Below are 25,198 nucleotides of genomic sequence, written 5' to 3' on the forward strand. Positions count from 1 at the left end.
AAACTGTATTATTAGCGATCTTCAGGGTGAAACAAACAGTCCTCCTTCGAACACGAACCAAGAAAGTTTTACAGAGGCAACCGGATCTGAACCACCGTTTGACAATTTTAGTATGGAATTCTGTGAACTACAGCGAGGATCGTAAAATTTGATCAAATGGGCTGTATAATTAATGTATATTTCTGTTATCATCGTATTTGTTTTATTAGTTGTTATTTGATTTTTCCTGTTACAAACCTATGATTTTTCAAAATAAAAGCCATATAATACCAAAAATATTTATATCGTTCGGAGGTCCCGGATACACATGTATGGGAAGGAACCCTTGACAGTTACACGACACTACATTGGCGTATGCCCGTCGTCTTTAGAAACGTAGGCCGTTAAATTTGTTCTTATGTTCGAATTCTATTAGGATTTTCTTTTCATCATTTGTCGCTGTGATGGCCGAGTGGTTAAGGCGTTGGACTCGAAATCCAATGGGTTCTACCCGCGCAGGTTCGAATCCTGCTCGCAGCGTCGAATATTTTAAAATTGGGCAGGTAGGTTAACATAACGCATCACCTTGGGTGTTCAGATACCAAATGGACACAAACACATCCCAGAACACTATATTAACATGTCTATAACATTTATTAATCAAATGATCAATTTTAAAGATCAGCCAATCAACAAATTTAACAGGAAAATTGTAGATTATTATAAGCTTTTACGGAACCTTGGGTGTTCAGATACCAAATGGACACAAACACATCCCAGAACACTATATTAACATGTTTATAACCTTTTATTAATCAAATGATCATTTTTAAAGATCAGCCAAACAACAAATTTAACAGAAAAATTATAGATTATTATAATCCTTTTACGGATCAGCCAATCAACAAATTTAACAGGAAAATTATAGATTATAATAACCCTTTACGGAACCTTGGGTGTTCAGATACCAAATGAACACAAACACATCCCAGAACACTATATTAACATGTTTATAACGTTTTATTTATCAAATGATCATTTTTAAAGATCAGCCAATCAACAAATTTAACAGGAAAATTATAGATTATTATAACCTTTTACGGAACCTTAGGTGTTAGAGATACCAAATGGACACAAACACATCCCAGAACACTATATTAACATGTCTATAACATTTATTAATCAAATGATCAATTTTAAAGATCAGCCAATCAACAAATTTAACAGGAAAATTATAGATTATTATAACCTTTTACGGAACCTTGGGTGTTCAGATACCAAATGGACACAAACACATCCCAGAACACTATATTAACATGTCTATAACGTTTTATTAATCAAATGATCATTTTTAAAGATCAGCCAAACAACAAATTTAACAGAAAAATTATAGATTATTATAATCCTTTTACGGATCTTTCTATCCCGTAAATTAAATAAGTTTTTGTTTAGGTGCGTATTTGCTGAAATTGAGATTCTTTAAACAAAAGGCTATGATTAGCTTACAAAGTAAGAAACGAGTAAACGAGAAATATTGAACAAATCATATTCAAAATATCTAAGTCTATGATCGCACACTTTCCGAATGAATTGAACAGTCCTTGTGCAATCAAGGATTAATCAATTATTGGTTCAAAAGTCAAACCGTTCTTAACGTTTTATTAATCAAATTATCAATTTTAAAGATCAGCCAATCAACAAATTTAACAGAAAAATTATAAGATTTTTCTACCCTGTAAATTAAATAAGTTTTTGTTTAAATGCTTATTTGTTGAAATTGAGATTCTTTAAACAAAAGGCTATGATTAGCTTACAAAGTAAGAAATGTGTAAACGAGAAATATTGAACAAAACGTATTCAAAATATATACCAAAGGTCTATGATCGAACACTTTCCGAATGAATTGACCAATCCTTGTGCAATAAACGAAATAAACGCGTTATCATTTTATCGAGATACAAGACGAATATCGCTGTGAGGTCGAAATCTCAAAGAAGGAAGGCATATAGCAATCAATCAATAATAATCATATGCAAATGGTTTCTGTTATAACGTCGATCATATGCAAATGGTTTCTGTTATAACGTCGATCATATACAAATGGCTTCGTTTGTAACATCAAAGAAATAAACGCGTCATCATTTAATCATTGGGGATCAAAGACGAATATCGCGGTGTGGTCAAAATATCAAAGAAGGAAGGCATTAGCAATCAATCAATCAATCATATGGAAATGGCTTTGGTTAAAGTCGATCATGTACAAATGGCTTCGTTTGTAACATCAAAGAAATAAACGGGTCATCATTTAATCATTCGAGATCAAAGACGTAGATCGCCGTGAGGTCGAAATATCATTACCAATCAATCAATAATGATCAAAGTAATGACCATCCTAGATGTTTACACAGGGAAGAGCACCGGCTACCATTAAAGTAAAACCTTATCATTACTTTTGATTTGTGAGTAAATTCAGAAAACTAACTACACTATATATAACCAGTAGAGAAAGTACTGAGCATTAAACACTTCTGTTCTTTAATCGGTCTTAGTCTCGTTATTTGCAATACGACTGTTGTTCAGAATGGATAGTTTGACGGCGGCAATTAAACTACGATCGCTTTTGAAAGTGCACGATCACAGTGTGCAAAATCTTCAACAATTAGGTATGTCTATATATTGATTAATCTATTGATATCTGGCAATATCTGAACGGGTTAACATAATTATATTCTAATTGGTTATTCTTTTCATTACCATCTTTTATCTAATTTATCTTTGCAGATGAACTGTTGCAGTCACTTAATTTCAAGATTTCTTCCAGAAGCGATGAAGGCTATATCAGCGGCGGTTATCAACTGATCCTTAGGAAACGTGTGGTACAGGGGTTACGTGACACCTTCGACATGTACAGAAGATTGAAGTGGGTGCAAGTTCAAGACTGCGTAAACGGTATTATTAGCGATCTTCAGGGTGAAACAAACAGTCCTCCTTCGAACACGAACCAAGAAAGTTTTACAGAGGCAACCGGATCTGAACCACCGTTTGACAATTTTAGTATGGAATTCTGTGAACTACAGCGAGGATCGTAAAATTTGATCAAATGGGCTGTATAATTAATTTATATTTCTGTTATCATCGTATTTGTTTTATTAGTTGTTATTTGATTTTTCCTGTTACAAACCTATGATTTTTCAAAATAAAAGCCATATAATACCAAAAATATTTATATTCATTTGTTTATCGTTCGGATCTCCCGGATACGCATGTATGGGAAGGAACCCTTGACAGTTACACGACACTACATTGTTGTATGGCCGTCGTCTTTAGAAACGTAGGCCGTTAAATTTGTATGATGTTCGAATTCTATTAAATTAAATAAGTTTTTGTTTAAATGCTTATTTGTTGAAATTGAGATTCTTTAAACAAAAGGCTATGATTAGCTTACAAAGTAAGAAATGTGTAAACGAGAAATATTGAACAAAACGTATTCAAAATATATACCAAAGGTCTATGATCGAACACTTTCCGAATGAATTGACCAATCCTTGTGCAATAAACGAAATAAACGCGTTATCATTTTATCGAGATACAAGACGAATATCGCTGTGAGGTCGAAATCTCAAAGAAGGAAGGCATATAGCAATCAATCAATAATAATCATATGCAAATGGTTTCTGTTATAACGTCGATCATATGCAAATGGTTTCTGTTATAACGTCCATCATATACAAATGGCTTCGTTTGTAACGTCAAAAAAATAAACGCGTCGTCATTTAATCATTGGGGATCAAAGACGAATATCGCGGTGTGGTCAAAATATCAAAGAAGGAAGGCATTAGCAATCAATCAATCAATCATATGCTAATGGCTTTAGTTAAAGTCGATCATGTACAAATGGCTTCGTTTGTAACATCAAAGAAAAAAACGCGTCATCATTTAATCATTCGAGATCAAAGACGTAGATCGCCGTGAGGTCGAAATATCATTACCAATCAATCAATAATGATCAAAGTAATGACCATCCTAGATGTTTACACAGGGAAGAGCACCGGCTACCATTAAAGTAAAACCTTATCATTACTTTTGATTTGTGAGTAAATTCAGAAAACTAACTACACTATATATAACCAGTAGAGAAAGTACTGAGCATTAAACACTTCTGTTCTTTAATCGGTCTTAGTCTCGTTATTTGCAATACGACTGTTGTTCAGAATGGATAGTTTGACGGCGGCAATTAAACTACGATCGCTTTTGAAAGTGCACGATCACAGTGTGCAAAATCTTCAACAATTAGGTATGTCTATATATTGATTAATCTATTGATATCTGGCAATATCTGAACGGGTTAACATAATTATATTCTAATTGGTTATTCTTTTCATTACCATCTTTTATCTAATTTATCTTTGCAGATGAACTGTTGCAGTCACTTAATTTCAAGATTTCTTCCAGAAGCGATGAAGGCTATATCAGCGGCGGTTATCAACTGATCCTTAGGAAACGTGTGGTACAGGGGTTACGTGACACCTTCGACATGTACAGAAGATTGAAGTGGGTGCAAGTTCAAGACTGCGTAAACGGTATTATTAGCGATCTTCAGGGTGAAACAAACAGTCCTCCTTCGAACACGAACCAAGAAAGTTTTACAGAGGCAACCGGATCTGAACCACCGTTTGACAATTTTAGTATGGAATTCTGTGAACTACAGCGAGGATCGTAAAATTTGATCAAATGGGCTGTATAATTAATTTATATTTCTGTTATCATCGTATTTGTTTTATTAGTTGTTATTTGATTTTTCCTGTTACAAACCTATGATTTTTCAAAATAAAAGCCATATAATACCAAAAATATTTATATTCATTTGTTTATCGTTCGGATCTCCCGGATACGCATGTATGGGAAGGAACCCTTGACAGTTACACGACACTACATTGTTGTATGGCCGTCGTCTTTAGAAACGTAGGCCGTTAAATTTGTATGATGTTCGAATTCTATTAGGATTTTCTTTAGGTCATTTGTCGCTGTGATGGCCGAGATGTTAAGGCGTTGGACTCGAAATCCAATGGGTTCTAGATCGCCGTGAGTTCGAAATATCATTAGCAATCAATCAATAATGATCAAAGTAATGACCATCCTAGATGTTTACTCAGGGAAGAGCATCGGCTACCATTAAAGTAAAACCTTATCATTACTTTTGATTTGTGAGTAAATTCAGAAAACTAACTACACTATATATAACCAGTAGAGAAAGTACTGAGCATTAAACACTTCTGTTCTTTAATCGGTCTTAGTCTCGTTATTTGCAATACGACTGTTGTTCAGAATGGATAGTTTGACGGCGGCAATTAAACTACGATCGCTTTTGAAAGTGCACGATCACAGTGTGCAAAATCTTCAACAATTAGGTATGTCCATATATTGATTAATCTATTGATATCTGGCAATATCTGAACGGGTTAACATAATTATATTCTAATTGGTTATTCTTTTCATTACCATCTTTTATCTAATTTATCTTTGCAGATGAACTGTTGCAGTCACTTAATTTCAAGATTTCTTCCAGAAGCGATGAAGGCTATATCAGCGGCGGTTATCAACTGATCCTTAGGAAACATGTGGTACAGGGGTTACGTGACACCTTCGACATGTACAGAAGATTGAAGTGGGTGCAAGTTCAAGACTGCGTAAACTGTATTATTAGCGATCTTCAGGGTGAAACAAACAGTCCTCCTTCGAACACGAACCAAGAAAGTTTTACAGAGGCAACCGGATCTGAACCACCGTTTGACAATTTTAGTATGGAATTCTGTGAACTACAGCGAGGATCGTAAAATTTGATCAAATGGGCTGTATAATTAATGTATATTTCTGTTATCATCGTATTTGTTTTATTAGTTGTTATTTGATTTTTCCTGTTACAAACCTATGATTTTTCAAAATAAAAGCCATATAATACCAAAAATATTTATATCGTTCGGAGGTCCCGGATACACATGTATGGGAAGGAACCCTTGACAGTTACACGACACTACATTGGCGTATGCCCGTCGTCTTTAGAAACGTAGGCCGTTAAATTTGTTCTTATGTTCGAATTCTATTAGGATTTTCTTTTCATCATTTGTCGCTGTGATGGCCGAGTGGTTAAGGCGTTGGACTCGAAATCCAATGGGTTCTACCCGCGCAGGTTCGAATCCTGCTCGCAGCGTCGAATATTTTAAAATTGGGCAGGTAGGTTAACATAACGCATCACCTTGGGTGTTCAGATACCAAATGGACACAAACACATCCCAGAACACTATATTAACATGTCTATAACATTTATTAATCAAATGATCAATTTTAAAGATCAGCCAATCAACAAATTTAACAGGAAAATTGTAGATTATTATAAGCTTTTACGGAACCTTGGGTGTTCAGATACCAAATGGACACAAACACATCCCAGAACACTATATTAACATGTTTATAACCTTTTATTAATCAAATGATCATTTTTAAAGATCAGCCAAACAACAAATTTAACAGAAAAATTATAGATTATTATAATCCTTTTACGGATCAGCCAATCAACAAATTTAACAGGAAAATTATAGATTATAATAACCCTTTACGGAACCTTGGGTGTTCAGATACCAAATGAACACAAACACATCCCAGAACACTATATTAACATGTTTATAACGTTTTATTTATCAAATGATCATTTTTAAAGATCAGCCAATCAACAAATTTAACAGGAAAATTATAGATTATTATAACCTTTTACGGAACCTTAGGTGTTAGAGATACCAAATGGACACAAACACATCCCAGAACACTATATTAACATGTCTATAACATTTATTAATCAAATGATCAATTTTAAAGATCAGCCAATCAACAAATTTAACAGGAAAATTATAGATTATTATAACCTTTTACGGAACCTTGGGTGTTCAGATACCAAATGGACACAAACACATCCCAGAACACTATATTAACATGTCTATAACGTTTTATTAATCAAATGATCATTTTTAAAGATCAGCCAAACAACAAATTTAACAGAAAAATTATAGATTATTATAATCCTTTTACGGATCTTTCTATCCCTTAAATTAAATAAGTTTTTGTTTAGGTGCGTATTTGCTGAAATTGAGATTCTTTAAACAAAAGGCTATGATTAGCTTACAAAGTAAGAAACGAGTAAACGAGAAATATTGAACAAATCATATTCAAAATATCTAAGTCTATGATCGCACACTTTCCGAATGAATTGAACAGTCCTTGTGCAATCAAGGATTAATCAATTATTGGTTCAAAAGTCAAACCGTTCTTAACGTTTTATTAATCAAATTATCAATTTTAAAGATCAGCCAATCAACAAATTTAACAGAAAAATTATAAGATTTTTCTACCCTGTAAATTAAATAAGTTTTTGTTTAAATGCTTATTTGTTGAAATTGAGATTCTTTAAACAAAAGGCTATGATTAGCTTACAAAGTAAGAAATGTGTAAACGAGAAATATTGAACAAAACGTATTCAAAATATATACCAAAGGTCTATGATCGAACACTTTCCGAATGAATTGACCAATCCTTGTGCAATAAACGAAATAAACGCGTTATCATTTTATCGAGATACAAGACGAATATCGCTGTGAGGTCGAAATCTCAAAGAAGGAAGGCATATAGCAATCAATCAATAATAATCATATGCAAATGGTTTCTGTTATAACGTCGATCATATGCAAATGGTTTCTGTTATAACGTCCATCATATACAAATGGCTTCGTTTGTAACGTCAAAAAAATAAACGCGTCGTCATTTAATCATTGGGGATCAAAGACGAATATCGCGGTGAGGTCAAAATATCAAAGAAGGAAGGCATTAGCAATCAATCAATCAATCATATGCTAATGGCTTTAGTTAAAGTCGATCATGTACAAATGGCTTCGTTTGTAACATCAAAGAAAAAAACGCGTCATCATTTAATCATTCGAGATCAAAGACGTAGATCGCCGTGAGGTCGAAATATCATTACCAATCAATCAATAATGATCAAAGTAATGACCATCCTAGATGTTTACACAGGGAAGAGCACCGGCTACCATTAAAGTAAAACCTTATCATTACTTTTGATTTGTGAGTAAATTCAGAAAACTAACTACACTATATATAACCAGTAGAGAAAGTACTGAGCATTAAACACTTCTGTTCTTTAATCGGTCTTAGTCTCGTTATTTGCAATACGACTGTTGTTCAGAATGGATAGTTTGACGGCGGCAATTAAACTACGATCGCTTTTGAAAGTGCACGATCACAGTGTGCAAAATCTTCAACAATTAGGTATGTCTATATATTGATTAATCTATTGATATCTGGCAATATCTGAACGGGTTAACATAATTATATTCTAATTGGTTATTCTTTTCATTACCATCTTTTATCTAATTTATCTTTGCAGATGAACTGTTGCAGTCACTTAATTTCAAGATTTCTTCCAGAAGCGATGAAGGCTATATCAGCGGCGGTTATCAACTGATCCTTAGGAAACGTGTGGTACAGGGGTTACGTGACACCTTCGACATGTACAGAAGATTGAAGTGGGTGCAAGTTCAAGACTGCGTAAACGGTATTATTAGCGATCTTCAGGGTGAAACAAACAGTCCTCCTTCGATCACGAACCAAGAAAGTTTTACAGAGGCAACCGGATCTGAACCACCGTTTGACAATTTTAGTATGGAATTCTGTGAACTACAGCGAGGATCGTAAAATTTGATCAAATGGGCTGTATAATTAATTTATATTTCTGTTATCATCGTATTTGTTTTATTAGTTGTTATTTGATTTTTCCTGTTACAAACCTATGATTTTTCAAAATAAAAGCCATATAATACCAAAAATATTTATATTCATTTGTTTATCGTTCGGATCTCCCGGATACGCATGTATGGGAAGGAACCCTTGACAGTTACACGACACTACATTGTTGTATGGCCGTCGTCTTTAGAAACGTAGGCCGTTAAATTTGTATGATGTTCGAATTCTATTAAATTAAATAAGTTTTTGTTTAAATGCTTATTTGTTGAAATTGAGATTCTTTAAACAAAAGGCTATGATTAGCTTACAAAGTAAGAAATGTGTAAACGAGAAATATTGAACAAAACGTATTCAAAATATATACCAAAGGTCTATGATCGAACACTTTCCGAATGAATTGACCAATCCTTGTGCAATAAACGAAATAAACGCGTTATCATTTTATCGAGATACAAGACGAATATCGCTGTGAGGTCGAAATCTCAAAGAAGGAAGGCATATAGCAATCAATCAATAATAATCATATGGAAATGGTTTCTGTTATAACGTCGATCATATGCAAATGGTTTCTGTTATAACGTCCATCATATACAAATGGCTTCGTTTGTAACGTCAAAAAAATAAACGCGTCGTCATTTAATCATTGGGGATCAAAGACGAATATCGCGGTGTGGTCAAAATATCAAAGAAGGAAGGCATTAGCAATCAATCAATCAATCATATGCTAATGGCTTTAGTTAAAGTCGATCATGTACAAATGGCTTCGTTTGTAACATCAAAGAAAAAAACGCGTCATCATTTAATCATTCGAGATCAAAGACGTAGATCGCCGTGAGGTCGAAATATCATTACCAATCAATCAATAATGATCAAAGTAATGACCATCCTAGATGTTTACACAGGGAAGAGCACCGGCTACCATTAAAGTAAAACCTTATCATTACTTTTGATTTGTGAGTAAATTCAGAAAACTAACTACACTATATATAACCAGTAGAGAAAGTACTGAGCATTAAACACTTCTGTTCTTTAATCGGTCTTAGTCTCGTTATTTGCAATACGACTGTTGTTCAGAATGGATAGTTTGACGGCGGCAATTAAACTACGATCGCTTTTGAAAGTGCACGATCACAGTGTGCAAAATCTTCAACAATTAGGTATGTCTATATATTGATTAATCTATTGATATCTGGCAATATCTGAACGGGTTAACATAATTATATTCTAATTGGTTATTCTTTTCATTACCATCTTTTATCTAATTTATCTTTGCAGATGAACTGTTGCAGTCACTTAATTTCAAGATTTCTTCCAGAAGCGATGAAGGCTATATCAGCGGCGGTTATCAACTGATCCTTAGGAAACGTGTGGTACAGGGGTTACGTGACACCTTCGACATGTACAGAAGATTGAAGTGGGTGCAAGTTCAAGACTGCGTAAACGGTATTATTAGCGATCTTCAGGGTGAAACAAACAGTCCTCCTTCGAACACGAACCAAGAAAGTTTTACAGAGGCAACCGGATCTGAACCACCGTTTGACAATTTTAGTATGGAATTCTGTGAACTACAGCGAGGATCGTAAAATTTGATCAAATGGGCTGTATAATTAATTTATATTTCTGTTATCATCGTATTTGTTTTATTAGTTGTTATTTGATTTTTCCTGTTACAAACCTATGATTTTTCAAAATAAAAGCCATATAATACCAAAAATATTTATATTCATTTGTTTATCGTTCGGATCTCCCGGATACGCATGTATGGGAAGGAACCCTTGACAGTTACACGACACTACATTGTTGTATGGCCGTCGTCTTTAGAAACGTAGGCCGTTAAATTTGTATGATGTTCGAATTCTATTAGGATTTTCTTTAGGTCATTTGTCGCTGTGATGGCCGAGATGTTAAGGCGTTGGACTCGAAATCCAATGGGTTCTACCCGCGCAGGTTTGAATCCTGCTCGCAGCGTCGAATATTTTAACACTTGGCAGGTAGGTTAACATAATGCATCACCTTGGGTGTTCAGATACCAAATGGATACAAACACACCCCAGAACACTATATTAACATGTCTATAACGTTTTATTAATCAGATGATCATTTTTAAAAATCGACGAATCAACAAATTTAACAGAAAAATTATAGATTATTATAACTTTTTGTTCGAATTCTATTAGGATTTTCTATTCTTCATTTGTCGTTGGGTGTCAGATACCAAATGGACACAAACACATCCCAGAACACTATATTAACATGTCTATAACATTTATTAATCAAATGATCATTTTTAAAGATCAGCCAATCAACAAATTTAACAGGAAAATTATAGATTATTATAACCTTTTACGGTTAGAGATACCAAATGGACACAAACACATCCCAGAACACTATATTAACATGTCTATAACATTTATTATAACCTTTTACTGAACCTTGGGTGTTCAGATACCAAATGGACACAAACACATCCCAGAACACTATATTAACATGTCTATAATATTTATTAATCAAATGATCATTTTTAAAGATCAGCCAATCAACAAATTTAACAGGAAAATTATAGATTATTATAACCTTTTACGGAACCTTGGGTGTTCAGATACCAAATGAATACAAACACATCCCAGAACACTATATTAACATGTTTATAACGTTTTATTTATCAAATGATCATTTTTAAAGATCAGCCAAACAACAAATTAAACAGAAAAATTATAGATTATTATAATCCTTTTGCGGATCTTTCTATCCCGTAAATTAAATAAGTTTTTGTTTAGGTGCGTATTTGCTGAAATTGAAATTCTTTAAACAAAAGGCTATGATTAGCTTACAAAGTAAGAAACAAGTAAACGAGAAATATTGAACAAATCATATTCAAAATATCTAAGTCTATGATCGCACACTTTCCGAATGAATTGACCAATCCTTGTGCAATCAAGGATTAATCAATTATTGGTTCAAAAGTCAAACCGTTCTTAACGTTTTATTAATCAAATTATCAATTTTAAAGATCAGCCAATCAACAAATTTAACAGAAAAATTATAAGATTTTTCTACCCTGTAAATTAAATAAGTTTTTGTTTAAATGCTTATTTGCTGAAATTGAGATTCTTTAAACAAAAGGCTATGATTAGCTTACAAAGTAAGAAATGTGTAAACGAGAAATATTGAACAAAAGGTATTCAAAATATCTACCAATGCCTATGATCGAACACTTTCCGAATGAATTGACCAATCCTTGTGCAATCAAGGATTAATTAATTATTGGTTCAAAAGTCAAACCGTTCTTAAACATACAAATGGTTTGGTCTGTAACTTGAACGAAATAAACGCGTTATCATTTTATCAAGAAGGAAGGCATATAGCAATCAATCAATAATAATCATATGCAAATGGTTTCTGTTATAACGTCGATCATATGCAAATGGTTTCTGTTATAACGTCGATCATATACAAATGGCTTCGTTTGTAACATCAAAGAAATCAACGCGTCATCATTTAATCATTGGGGATCAAAGACGAATATCGCGGTGTGGTCAAAATATCAAAGAAGGAAGGCATTAGCAATCAATCAATCAATCATATGGAAATGGCTTTGGTTAAAGTCGATCATGTACAAATGGCTTCGTTTGTAACATCAAAGAAATAAACGGGTCATCATTTAAACATTCGAGATCAAAGACGTAGATCGCCGTGAGTTCGAAATATCATTAGCAATCAATCAATAATGATCAAAGTAATGACCATCCTAGATGTTTACTCAGGGAAGAGCATCGGCTACCATTAAAGTAAAACCTTATCATTACTTTTGATTTGTGAGTAAATTCAGAAAACTAACTACACTATATATAACCAGTAGAGAAAGTACTGAGCATTAAACACTTCTGTTCTTTAATCGGTCTTAGTCTCGTTATTTGCAATACGACTGTTGTTCAGAATGGATAGTTTGACGGCGGCAATTAAACTACGATCGCTTTTGAAAGTGCACGATCACAGTGTGCAAAATCTTCAACAATTAGGTATGTCCATATATTGATTAATCTATTGATATCTGGCAATATCTGAACGGGTTAACATAATTATATTCTAATTGGTTATTCTTTTCATTACCATCTTTTATCTAATTTATCTTTGCAGATGAACTGTTGCAGTCACTTAATTTCAAGATTTCTTCCAGAAGCGATGAAGGCTATATCAGCGGCGGTTATCAACTGATCCTTAGGAAACATGTGGTACAGGGGTTACGTGACACCTTCGACATGTACAGAAGATTGAAGTGGGTGCAAGTTCAAGACTGCGTAAACTGTATTATTAGCGATCTTCAGGGTGAAACAAACAGTCCTCCTTCGAACACGAACCAAGAAAGTTTTACAGAGGCAACCGGATCTGAACCACCGTTTGACAATTTTAGTATGGAATTCTGTGAACTACAGCGAGGATCGTAAAATTTGATCAAATGGGCTGTATAATTAATGTATATTTCTGTTATCATCGTATTTGTTTTATTAGTTGTTATTTGATTTTTCCTGTTACAAACCTATGATTTTTCAAAATAAAAGCCATATAATACCAAAAATATTTATATCGTTCGGAGGTCCCGGATACACATGTATGGGAAGGAACCCTTGACAGTTACACGACACTACATTGGCGTATGCCCGTCGTCTTAAGAAACGTAGGCCGTTAAATTTGTTCTTATGTTCGAATTCTATTAGGATTTTCTTTTCATCATTTGTCGCTGTGATGGCCGAGTGGTTAAGGCGTTGGACTCGAAATCCAATGGGTTCTACCCGCGCAGGTTCGAATCCTGCTCGCAGCGTCGAATATTTTAAAATTGGGCAGGTAGGTTAACATAACGCATCACCTTGGGTGTTCAGATACCAAATGGACACAAACACATCCCAGAACACTATATTAACATGTCTATAACATTTATTAATCAAATGATCAATTTTAAAGATCAGCCAATCAACAAATTTAACAGGAAAATTGTAGATTATTATAAGCTTTTACGGAACCTTGGGTGTTCAGATACCAAATGGACACAAACACATCCCAGAACACTATATTAACATGTTTATAACCTTTTATTAATCAAATGATCATTTTTAAAGATCAGCCAAACAACAAATTTAACAGAAAAATTATAGATTATTATAATCCTTTTACGGATCAGCCAATCAACAAATTTAACAGGAAAATTATAGATTATAATAACCCTTTACGGAACCTTGGGTGTTCAGATACCAAATGAACACAAACACATCCCAGAACACTATATTAACATGTTTATAACGTTTTATTTATCAAATGATCATTTTTAAAGATCAGCCAATCAACAAATTTAACAGGAAAATTATAGATTATTATAACCTTTTACGGAACCTTAGGTGTTAGAGATACCAAATGGACACAAACACATCCCAGAACACTATATTAACATGTCTATAACATTTATTAATCAAATGATCAATTTTAAAGATCAGCCAATCAACAAATTTAACAGGAAAATTATAGATTATTATAACCTTTTACGGAACCTTGGGTGTTCAGATACCAAATGGACACAAACACATCCCAGAACACTATATTAACATGTCTATAACGTTTTATTAATCAAATGATCATTTTTAAAGATCAGCCAAACAACAAATTTAACAGAAAAATTATAGATTATTATAATCCTTTTACGGATCTTTCTATCCCGTAAATTAAATAAGTTTTTGTTTAGGTGCGTATTTGCTGAAATTGAGATTCTTTAAACAAAAGGCTATGATTAGCTTACAAAGTAAGAAACGAGTAAACGAGAAATATTGAACAAATCATATTCAAAATATCTAAGTCTATGATCGCACACTTTCCGAATGAATTGAACAGTCCTTGTGCAATCAAGGATTAATCAATTATTGGTTCAAAAGTCAAACCGTTCTTAACGTTTTATTAATCAAATTATCAATTTTAAAGATCAGCCAATCAACAAATTTAACAGAAAAATTATAAGATTTTTCTACCCTGTAAATTAAATAAGTTTTTGTTTAAATGCTTATTTGTTGAAATTGAGATTCTTTAAACAAAAGGCTATGATTAGCTTACAAAGTAAGAAATGTGTAAACGAGAAATATTGAACAAAACGTATTCAAAATATATACCAAAGGTCTATGATCGAACACTTTCCGAATGAATTGACCAATCCTTGTGCAATAAACGAAATAAACGCGTTATCATTTTATCGAGATACAAGACGAATATCGCTGTGAGGTCGAAATCTCAAAGAAGGAAGGCATATAGCAATCAATCAATAATAATCATATGCAAATGGTTTCTGTTATAACGTCGATCATATGCAAATGGTTTCTGTTATAACGTCCATCATATACAAATGGCTTCGTTTGTAACGTCAAAAAAATAAACGCGTCGTCATTTAATCATTGGGGATCAAAGACGAATATCGCGGTGTGGTCAAAATATCAAAGAAGGAAGGCATTAGCAATCAATCAATCAATCATATGCTAATGGCTTTAGTTAAAGTCGATCATGTACAAATGGCTTCGTTTGTAACATCAAAGAAAAAAACGCGTCATCATTTAATCATTCGAGATCAAAGACGTAGATCGCCGTGAGGTCGAAATATCATTACCAATCAATCAATAATGATCAAAGTAATGACCATCCTAGATGTTTACACAGGGAAGAGCACCGGCTACCATTAAAGTAAAACCTTATCATTACTTTTGATTTGTGAGTAAATTCAGAAAACTAACTACACTATATATAACCAGTAGAGAAAGTACTGAGCATTAAACACTTCTGTTCTTTAATCGGTCTTAGTCTCGTTATTTGCAATACGACTGTTGTTCAGAATGGATAGTTTGACGGCGGCAATTAAACTACGATCGCTTTTGAAAGTGCACGATCACAGTGTGCAAAATCTTCAACAATTAGGTATGTCTATATATTGATTAATCTATTGATATCTGGCAATATCTGAACGGGTTAACATAATTATATTCTAATTGGTTATTCTTTTCATTACCATCTTTTATCTAATTTATCTTTGCAGATGAACTGTTGCAGTCACTTAATTTCAAGATTTCTTCCAGAAGCGATGAAGGCTATATCAGCGGCGGTTATCAACTGATCCTTAGGAAACGTGTGGTACAGGGGTTACGTGACACCTTCGACATGTACAGAAGATTGAAGTGGGTGCAAGTTCAAGACTGCGTAAACGGTATTATTAGCGATCTTCAGGGTGAAACAAACAGTCCTCCTTCGAACACGAACCAAGAAAGTTTTACAGAGGCAACCGGATCTGAACCACCGTTTGACAATTTTAGTATGGAATTCTGTGAACTACAGCGAGGATCGTAAAATTTGATCAAATGGGCTGTATAATTAATTTATATTTCTGTTATCATCGTATTTGTTTTATTAGTTGTTATTTGATTTTTCCTGTTACAAACCTATGATTTTTCAAAATAAAAGCCATATAATACCAAAAATATTTATATTCATTTGTTTATCGTTCGGATCTCCCGGATACGCATGTATGGGAAGGAACCCTTGACAGTTACACGACACTACATTGTTGTATGGCCGTCGTCTTTAGAAACGTAGGCCGTTAAATTTGTATGATGTTCGAATTCTATTAGGATTTTCTTTAGGTCATTTGTCGCTGTGATGGCCGAGATGTTAAGGCGTTGGACTCGAAATCCAATGGGTTCTACCCGCGCAGGTTTGAATCCTGCTCGCAGCGTCGAATATTTTAACACTTGGCAGGTAGGTTAACATAATGCATCACCTTGGGTGTTCAGATACCAAATGGATACAAACACACCCCAGAACACTATATTAACATGTCTATAACGTTTTATTAATCAGATGATCATTTTTAAAAATCGACGAATCAACAAATTTAACAGAAAAATTATAGATTATTATAACTTTTTGTTCGAATTCTATTAGGATTTTCTATTCTTCATTTGTCGTTGGGTGTCAGATACCAAATGGACACAAACACATCCCAGAACACTATATTAACATGTCTATAACATTTATTAATCAAATGATCATTTTTAAAGATCAGCCAATCAACAAATTTAACAGGAAAATTATAGATTATTATAACCTTTTACGGTTAGAGATACCAAATGGACACAAACACATCCCAGAACACTATATTAACATGTCTATAACATTTATTATAACCTTTTACTGAACCTTGGGTGTTCAGATACCAAATGGACACAAACACATCCCAGAACACTATATTAACATGTCTATAATATTTATTAATCAAATGATCATTTTTAAAGATCAGCCAATCAACAAATTTAACAGGAAAATTATAGATTATTATAACCTTTTACGGAACCTTGGGTGTTCAGATACCAAATGAATACAAACACATCCCAGAACACTATATTAACATGTTTATAACGTTTTATTTATCAAATGATCATTTTTAAAGATCAGCCAAACAACAAATTAAACAGAAAAATTATAGATTATTATAATCCTTTTGCGGATCTTTCTATCCCGTAAATTAAATAAGTTTTTGTTTAGGTGCGTATTTGCTGAAATTGAAATTCTTTAAACAAAAGGCTATGATTAGCTTACAAAGTAAGAAACAAGTAAACGAGAAATATTGAACAAATCATATTCAAAATATCTAAGTCTATGATCGCACACTTTCCGAATGAATTGACCAATCCTTGTGCAATCAAGGATTAATCAATTATTGGTTCAAAAGTCAAACCGTTCTTAACGTTTTATTAATCAAATTATCAATTTTAAAGATCAGCCAATCAACAAATTTAACAGAAAAATTATAAGATTTTTCTACCCTGTAAATTAAATAAGTTTTTGTTTAAATGCTTATTTGCTGAAATTGAGATTCTTTAAACAAAAGGCTATGATTAGCTTACAAAGTAAGAAATGTGTAAACGAGAAATATTGAACAAAAGGTATTCAAAATATCTACCAATGCCTATGATCGAACACTTTCCGAATGAATTGACCAATCCTTGTGCAATCAAGGATTAATTAATTATTGGTTCAAAAGTCAAACCGTTCTTAAACATACAAATGGTTTGGTCTGTAACTTGAACGAAATAAACGCGTTATCATTTTATCAAGAAGGAAGGCATATAGCAATCAATCAATAATAATCATATGCAAATGGTTTCTGTTATAACGTCGATCATATGCAAATGGTTTCTGTTATAACGTCGATCATATACAAATGGCTTCGTTTGTAACATCAAAGAAATCAACGCGTCATCATTTAATCATTGGGGATCAAAGACGAATATCGCGGTGTGGTCAAAATATCAAAGAAGGAAGGCATTAGCAATCAATCAATCAATCATATGGAAATGGCTTTGGTTAAAGTCGATCATGTACAAATGGCTTCGTTTGTAACATCAAAGAAATAAACGGGTCATCATTTAAACATTCGAGATCAAAGACGTAGATCGCCGTGAGTTCGAAATATCATTAGCAATCAATCAATAATGATCAAAGTAATGACCATCCTAGATGTTTACTCAGGGAAGAGCATCGGCTACCATTAAAGTAAAACCTTATCATTACTTTTGATTTGTGAGTAAATTCAGAAAACTAACTACACTATATATAACCAGTAGAGAAAGTACTGAGCATTAAACACTTCTGTTCTTTAATCGGTCTTAGTCTCGTTATTTGCAATACGACTGTTGTTCAGAATGGATAGTTTGACGGCGGCAATTAAACTACGATCGCTTTTGAAAGTGCACGATCACAGTGTGCAAAATCTTCAACAATTAGGTATGTCCATATATTGATTAATCTATTGATATCTGGCAATATCTGAACGGGTTAACATAATTATATTCTAATTGGTTATTCTTTTCATTACCATCTTTTATCTAATTTATCTTTGCAGATGAACTGTTGCAGTCACTTAATTTCAAGATTTCTTCCAGAAGCGATGAAGGCTATATCAGCGGCGGTTATCAACTGATCCTTAGGAAACATGTGGTACAGGGGTTACGTGACACCTTCGACATGTACAGAAGATTGAAGTGGGTGCAAGTTCAAGACTGCGTAAACTGTATTATTAGCGATCTTCAGGGTGAAACAAACAGTCCTCCTTCGAACACGAACCAAGAAAGTTTTACAGAGGCAACCGGATCTGAACCACCGTTTGACAATTTTAGTATGGAATTCTGTGAACTACAGCGAGGATCGTAAAATTTGATCAAATGGGCTGTATAATTAATGTATATTTCTGTTATCATCGTATTTGTTTTATTAGTTGTTATTTGATTTTTCCTGTTACAAACCTATGATTTTTCAAAATAAAAGCCATATAATACCAAAAATATTTATATCGTTCGGAGGTCCCGGATACACATGTATGGGAAGGAACCCTTGACAGTTACACGACACTACATTGGCGTATGCCCGTCGTCTTAAGAAACGTAGGCCGTTAAATTTGTTCTTATGTTCGAATTCTATTAGGATTTTCTTTTCATCATTTGTCGCTGTGATGGCCGAGTGGTTAAGGCGTTGGACTCGAAATCCAATGGGTTCTACCCGCGCAGGTTCGAATCCTGCTCGCAGCGTCGAATATTTTAAAATTGGGCAGGTAGGTTAACATAACGCATCACCTTGGGTGTTCAGATACCAAATGGACACAAACACATCCCAGAACACTATATTAACATGTCTATAACATTTATTAATCAAATGATCAATTTTAAAGATCAGCCAATCAACAAATTTAACAGGAAAATTGTAGATTATTATAAGCTTTTACGGAACCTTGGGTGTTCAGATACCAAATGGACACAAACACATCCCAGAACACTATATTAACATGTTTATAACCTTTTATTAATCAAATGATCATTTTTAAAGATCAGCCAAACAACAAATTTAACAGAAAAATTATAGATTATTATAATCCTTTTACGGATCAGCCAATCAACAAATTTAACAGGAAAATTATAGATTATAATAACCCTTTACGGAACCTTGGGTGTTCAGATACCAAATGAACACAAACACATCCCAGAACACTATATTAACATGTTTATAACGTTTTATTTATCAAATGATCATTTTTAAAGATCAGCCAATCAACAAATTTAACAGGAAAATTATAGATTATTATAACCTTTTACGGAACCTTAGGTGTTAGAGATACCAAATGGACACAAACACATCCCAGAACACTATATTAACATGTCTATAACATTTATTAATCAAATGATCAATTTTAAAGATCAGCCAATCAACAAATTTAACAGGAAAATTATAGATTATTATAACCTTTTACGGAACCTTGGGTGTTCAGATACCAAATGGACACAAACACATCCCAGAACACTATATTAACATGTCTATAACGTTTTATTAATCAAATGATTATTTTTAAAGATCAGCCAAACAACAAATTTAACAGAAAAATTATAGATTATTATAATCCTTTTACGGATCTTTCTATCCCGTAAATTAAATAAGTTTTTGTTTAGGTGCGTATTTGCTGAAATTGAGATTCTTTAAACAAAAGGCTATGATTAGCTTACAAAGTAAGAAACGAGTAAACGAGAAATATTGAACAAATCATATTCAAAATATCTAAGTCTATGATCGCACACTTTCCGAATGAATTGAACAGTCCTTGTGCAATCAAGGATTAATCAATTATTGGTTCAAAAGTCAAACCGTTCTTAACGTTTTATTAATCAAATTATCAATTTTAAAGATCAGCCAATCAACAAATTTAACAGAAAAATTATAAGATTTTTCTACCCTGTAAATTAAATAAGTTTTTGTTTAAATGCTTATTTGTTGAAATTGAGATTCTTTAAACAAAAGGCTATGATTAGCTTACAAAGTAAGAAATGTGTAAACGAGAAATATTGAACAAAACGTATTCAAAATATATACCAAAGGTCTATGATCGAACACTTTCCGAATGAATTGACCAATCCTTGTGCAATAAACGAAATAAACGCGTTATCATTTTATCGAGATACAAGACGAATATCGCTGTGAGGTCGAAATCTCAAAGAAGGAAGGCATATAGCAATCAATCAATAATAATCATATGCAAATGGTTTCTGTTATAACGTCGATCATATGCAAATGGTTTCTGTTATAACGTCCATCATATACAAATGGCTTCGTTTGTAACGTCAAAAAAATAAACGCGTCGTCATTTAATCATTGGGGATCAAAGACGAATATCGCGGTGTGGTCAAAATATCAAAGAAGGAAGGCATTAGCAATCAATCAATCAATCATATGCTAATGGCTTTAGTTAAAGTCGATCATGTACAAATGGCTTCGTTTGTAACATCAAAGAAAAAAACGCGTCATCATTTAATCATTCGAGATCAAAGACGTAGATCGCCGTGAGGTCGAAATATCATTACCAATCAATCAATAATGATCAAAGTAATGACCATCCTAGATGTTTACACAGGGAAGAGCACCGGCTACCATTAAAGTAAAACCTTATCATTACTTTTGATTTGTGAGTAAATTCAGAAAACTAACTACACTATATATAACCAGTAGAGAAAGTACTGAGCATTAAACACTTCTGTTCTTTAATCGGTCTTAGTCTCGTTATTTGCAATACGACTGTTGTTCAGAATGGATAGTTTGACGGCGGCAATTAAACTACGATCGCTTTTGAAAGTGCACGATCACAGTGTGCAAAATCTTCAACAATTAGGTATGTCTATATATTGATTAATCTATTGATATCTGGCAATATCTGAACGGGTTAACATAATTATATTCTAATTGGTTATTCTTTTCATTACCATCTTTTATCTAATTTATCTTTGCAGATGAACTGTTGCAGTCACTTAATTTCAAGATTTCTTCCAGAAGCGATGAAGGCTATATCAGCGGCGGTTATCAACTGATCCTTAGGAAACGTGTGGTACAGGGGTTACGTGACACCTTCGACATGTACAGAAGATTGAAGTGGGTGCAAGTTCAAGACTGCGTAAACGGTATTATTAGCGATCTTCAGGGTGAAACAAACAGTCCTCCTTCGAACACGAACCAAGAAAGTTTTACAGAGGCAACCGGATCTGAACCACCGTTTGACAATTTTAGTATGGAATTCTGTGAACTACAGCGAGGATCGTAAAATTTGATCAAATGGGCTGTATAATTAATTTATATTTCTGTTATCATCGTATTTGTTTTATTAGTTGTTATTTGATTTTTCCTGTTACAAACCTATGATTTTTCAAAATAAAAGCCATATAATACCAAAAATATTTATATTCATTTGTTTATCGTTCGGATCTCCCGGATACGCATGTATGGGAAGGAACCCTTGACAGTTACACGACACTACATTGTTGTATGGCCGTCGTCTTTAGAAACGTAGGCCGTTAAATTTGTATGATGTTCGAATTCTATTAGGATTTTCTTTAGGTCATTTGTCGCTGTGATGGCCGAGATGTTAAGGCGTTGGACTCGAAATCCAATGGGTTCTACCCGCGCAGGTTTGAATCCTGCTCGCAGCGTCGAATATTTTAACACTTGGCAGGTAGGTTAACATAATGCATCACCTTGGGTGTTCAGATACCAAATGGATACAAACACACCCCAGAACACTATATTAACATGTCTATAACGTTTTATTAATCAGATGATCATTTTTAAAAATCGACGAATCAACAAATTTAACAGAAAAATTATAGATTATTATAACTTTTTGTTCGAATTCTATTAGGATTTTCTATTCTTCATTTGTCGTTGGGTGTCAGATACCAAATGGACACAAACACATCCCAGAACACTATATTAACATGTCTATAACATTTATTAATCAAATGATCATTTTTAAAGATCAGCCAATCAACAAATTTAACAGGAAAATTATAGATTATTATAACCTTTTACGGTTAGAGATACCAAATGGACACAAACACATCCCAGAACACTATATTAACATGTCTATAACATTTATTATAACCTTTTACTGAACCTTGGGTGTTCAGATACCAAATGGACACAAACACATCCCAGAACACTATATTAACATGTCTATAATATTTATTAATCAAATGATCATTTTTAAAGATCAGCCAATCAACAAATTTAACAGGAAAATTATAGATTATTATAACCTTTTACGGAACCTTGGGTGTTCAGATACCAAATGAATACAAACACATCCCAGAACACTATATTAACATGTTTATAACGTTTTATTTATCAAATGATCATTTTTAAAGATCAGCCAAACAACAAATTAAACAGAAAAATTATAGATTATTATAATCCTTTTGCGGATCTTTCTATCCCGTAAATTAAATAAGTTTTTGTTTAGGTGCGTATTTGCTGAAATTGAAATTCTTTAAACAAAAGGCTATGATTAGCTTACAAAGTAAGAAACAAGTAAACGAGAAATATTGAACAAATCATATTCAAAATATCTAAGTCTATGATCGCACACTTTCCGAATGAATTGACCAATCCTTGTGCAATCAAGGATTAATCAATTATTGGTTCAAAAGTCAAACCGTTCTTAACGTTTTATTAATCAAATTATCAATTTTAAAGATCAGCCAATCAACAAATTTAACAGAAAAATTATAAGATTTTTCTACCCTGTAAATTAAATAAGTTTTTGTTTAAATGCTTATTTGCTGAAATTGAGATTCTTTAAACAAAAGGCTATGATTAGCTTACAAAGTAAGAAATGTGTAAACGAGAAATATTGAACAAAAGGTATTCAAAATATCTACCAATGCCTATGATCGAACACTTTCCGAATGAATTGACCAATCCTTGTGCAATCAAGGATTAATTAATTATTGGTTCAAAAGTCAAACCGTTCTTAAACATACAAATGGTTTGGTCTGTAACTTGAACGAAATAAACGCGTTATCATTTTATCAAGAAGGAAGGCATATAGCAATCAATCAATAATAATCATATGCAAATGGTTTCTGTTATAACGTCGATCATATGCAAATGGTTTCTGTTATAACGTCGATCATATACAAATGGCTTCGTTTGTAACATCAAAGAAATAAACGCGTCATCATTTAATCATTGGGGATCAAAGACGAATATCGCGGTGTGGTCAAAATATCAAAGAAGGAAGGCATTAGCAATCAATCAATCAATCATATGGAAATGGCTTTGGTTAAAGTCGATCATGTACAAATGGCTTCGTTTGTAACATCAAAGAAATAAACGGGTCATCATTTAAACATTCGAGATCAAAGACGTAGATCGCCGTGAGTTCGAAATATCATTAGCAATCAATCAATAATGATCAAAGTAATGACCATCCTAGATGTTTACTCAGGGAAGAGCATCGGCTACCATTAAAGTAAAACCTTATCATTACTTTTGATTTGTGAGTAAATTCAGAAAACTAACTACACTATATATAACCAGTAGAGAAAGTACTGAGCATTAAACACTTCTGTTCTTTAATCGGTCTTAGTCTCGTTATTTGCAATACGACTGTTGTTCAGAATGGATAGTTTGACGGCGGCAATTAAACTACGATCGCTTTTGAAAGTGCACGATCACAGTGTGCAAAATCTTCAACAATTAGGTATGTCCATATATTGATTAATCTATTGATATCTGGCAATATCTGAACGGGTTAACATAATTATATTCTAATTGGTTATTCTTTTCATTACCATCTTTTATCTAATTTATCTTTGCAGATGAACTGTTGCAGTCACTTAATTTCAAGATTTCTTCCAGAAGCGATGAAGGCTATATCAGCGGCGGTTATCAACTGATCCTTAGGAAACATGTGGTACAGGGGTTACGTGACACCTTCGACATGTACAGAAGATTGAAGTGGGTGCAAGTTCAAGACTGCGTAAACTGTATTATTAGCGATCTTCAGGGTGAAACAAACAGTCCTCCTTCGAACACGAACCAAGAAAGTTTTACAGAGGCAACCGGATCTGAACCACCGTTTGACAATTTTAGTATGGAATTCTGTGAACTACAGCGAGGATCGTAAAATTTGATCAAATGGGCTGTATAATTAATGTATATTTCTGTTATCATCGTATTTGTTTTATTAGTTGTTATTTGATTTTTCCTGTTACAAACCTATGATTTTTCAAAATAAAAGCCATATAATACCAAAAATATTTATATCGTTCGGAGGTCCCGGATACACATGTATGGGAAGGAACCCTTGACAGTTACACGACACTACATTGGCGTATGCCCGTCGTCTTTAGAAACGTAGGCCGTTAAATTTGTTCTTATGTTCGAATTCTATTAGGATTTTCTTTTCATCATTTGTCGCTGTGATGGCCGAGTGGTTAAGGCGTTGGACTCGAAATCCAATGGGTTCTACCCGCGCAGGTTCGAATCCTGCTCGCAGCGTCGAATATTTTAAAATTGGGCAGGT

At 33.4% G+C, this 25,198-nt stretch overlaps 8 non-coding genes across 8 annotated transcripts; all 8 read left to right on the plus strand.

Annotated features, from left to right (window-relative positions):
- The first annotated feature begins 437 nt into the window (after nucleotides 1-437).
- Nucleotides 438-519, plus strand: Trnas-cga (transfer RNA serine (anticodon CGA)). The gene has a single exon. It is a non-coding gene; the product is annotated as a tRNA-Ser (tRNA).
- A 5,586-nt stretch (nucleotides 520-6,105) lies between these two features.
- Nucleotides 6,106-6,187, plus strand: Trnas-cga (transfer RNA serine (anticodon CGA)). The gene has a single exon. It is a non-coding gene; the product is annotated as a tRNA-Ser (tRNA).
- Nucleotides 6,188-10,670: 4,483 nt separating this feature from the next.
- Nucleotides 10,671-10,752, plus strand: Trnas-cga (transfer RNA serine (anticodon CGA)). Its single transcript has one exon. It is a non-coding gene; the product is annotated as a tRNA-Ser (tRNA).
- Nucleotides 10,753-13,521: 2,769 nt separating this feature from the next.
- Nucleotides 13,522-13,603, plus strand: Trnas-cga (transfer RNA serine (anticodon CGA)). Its single transcript has one exon. It is a non-coding gene; the product is annotated as a tRNA-Ser (tRNA).
- A 2,852-nt stretch (nucleotides 13,604-16,455) lies between these two features.
- Nucleotides 16,456-16,537, plus strand: Trnas-cga (transfer RNA serine (anticodon CGA)). Its single transcript has one exon. It is a non-coding gene; the product is annotated as a tRNA-Ser (tRNA).
- A 2,769-nt stretch (nucleotides 16,538-19,306) lies between these two features.
- On the plus strand, nucleotides 19,307-19,388 carry Trnas-cga (transfer RNA serine (anticodon CGA)). Its single transcript has one exon. It is a non-coding gene; the product is annotated as a tRNA-Ser (tRNA).
- A 2,852-nt stretch (nucleotides 19,389-22,240) lies between these two features.
- Nucleotides 22,241-22,322, plus strand: Trnas-cga (transfer RNA serine (anticodon CGA)). Its single transcript has one exon. It is a non-coding gene; the product is annotated as a tRNA-Ser (tRNA).
- A 2,769-nt stretch (nucleotides 22,323-25,091) lies between these two features.
- Trnas-cga (transfer RNA serine (anticodon CGA)) lies at nucleotides 25,092-25,173 on the plus strand. Its single transcript has one exon. It is a non-coding gene; the product is annotated as a tRNA-Ser (tRNA).
- Nucleotides 25,174-25,198: the final 25 nt, after the last annotated feature.

Source organism: Patella vulgata, chromosome 2 (assembly GCF_932274485.2).
Source record: "Patella vulgata chromosome 2, xgPatVulg1.2, whole genome shotgun sequence".
Lineage (NCBI taxonomy): Eukaryota > Metazoa > Mollusca > Gastropoda > Patellidae > Patella > Patella vulgata.